The 1,679-nt window shown below is 41.8% G+C and overlaps 1 non-coding gene across 1 annotated transcript; it reads right to left on the reverse strand.

Moving 5' to 3' along the window:
• Window positions 1-389: 389 nt before the first annotated feature.
• Window positions 390-461, reverse strand: trnam-cau. The gene has a single exon. It is a non-coding gene; the product is annotated as a tRNA-Met (tRNA).
• Between the last annotated feature and the right edge of the window lie 1,218 nt (window positions 462-1,679).

Raw genomic sequence — 1,679 nt, forward strand, 5'->3', positions numbered from 1 at the left:
CACTTGGTTTCACTGAGTGTAGTACAATGCAGTGAACGTGCTGATATTAGGATACAACACAAACAGCAACAGACAACACTGTGCATGTGAGAAAAGGCAGTAATGGGATTTGAACCCACGCCTCCTGAGAGACTGGAGCCTTAAAGCAGCGCCTCAGAACGCTCAGCCACAATACACATAGCTTGCCCAATATCTTCTGTAGTGGGGACAATTCGACGCAAAGTTCATCCAAATTCCTTCATAACTTGCAAATCCATGACTACATCACACAAGTCTTGCAGTACGCTTTGTCAGGATACATTGTTACCTATATCGTCCCAAAACTGACTGAGAATAGATGGACTCAGTGGAAAAGGAACAAGTTGAAGTTGGAGAACTTCATGCACATTTAGCAGAGGATGGTTTCGATCCATCGACCTCTGGGTTATGGGCCCAGCACGCTTCCGCTGCGCCACTCTGCTGCCTCTGCAAGTAAGCCACAAAAGGTCATTGCTAAAGAAGCTGGTTGTTCACAGAGTTCTGTATCCAAGTATATTCATAGAAAGTTGAGTGGAAGGAAAAAGTGTGGTAGGAAAAGGTGCACCAGCATCAGGGATAACCGCAGCCTTGAGAGGATCGTCAAGCAAAATCCATTCAAGGATTTGAAGGTTGCTTCTCAGCAACCGACCCTTGAAGGCTTTTAAAGTTAGAGGGTAAAATAAATGAGGTTAAATACAGAAATATTGGAGGACAATCTTATTCAGTGTGCAAGAGAACAAAGACATGGGAGAAGATTTATTTTCCAGTCAAAGCATCGACCTCAGTTCCATACAGAATTTGTGGCTGGACCTACATAGAGCTGTTCAGACCAGTTCCCTATGCAACCTGTCAGAGCTTGAGCGCTTTTGCAAAGAAGAATGGAGTAAAATTGCATTGTCTGGATGTTCAACCCTTATTAAGACCTATCTAAGGGTGACTATAAATGGTGACCGTGTTGACTCTTTAGGGGCTTATTTGTTGTTACTATAGTTACAACAGATGTTAAAAACACTAAGAGTACTGACAAATACTTTTTTTCATTATAAAAAGACAACTATCTCATCAGATTTCTTTCATAAAAAACAAACAAATGTTTATGAGGAATGGCAGTTAACACCAGTTAACATGGTAAAAAATTTCACCATAACACTACCAGAGCTCTGATAGTGCCTCACATTCATGTGCAGACTGTTTTAAGCTCTGGATTTTCATGTTTTGTGTCAAAGTTTTGCTCGATATGCTTGTCTGCCCAAATGTTGTAACATATTTGGGCTCTGCCCTGCTCCAAGTCAACCCAAGAAGCATCTTGTATGAAAAGTAGTTGAATAGGAATGCCTGTTGCCTGAATATTTGGTTCTGGTGCAAAAATCTGAGATTTTATTTTGAAGTCATGTTGCCCAGTCCTGAGAGTTATTCATTTAATACAAAGTTGTGACACAGCCACAACTTTATTTTTATGGTGTTAGTGGACAACCTGGCAGTGCTGAGCTCTGGCATGGTGTCATTTCAACGTCAGCTCCAGTGGACTCTTTCCAGGTGCAACCCCTCCAGTCTGGGTCAGTTTGTGTTGACAACCAGAAGACATAATCATACTGTGTGTGGCAGTCTCACACCATATTTTTGGCAATTTTGACCAACAGCAGATGGGTTGATCCTCACAG

This window comes from Cheilinus undulatus, linkage group 10 (genome assembly GCF_018320785.1).
Source record: "Cheilinus undulatus linkage group 10, ASM1832078v1, whole genome shotgun sequence".
NCBI classification, from domain to species: domain Eukaryota; kingdom Metazoa; phylum Chordata; class Actinopteri; order Labriformes; family Labridae; genus Cheilinus; species Cheilinus undulatus.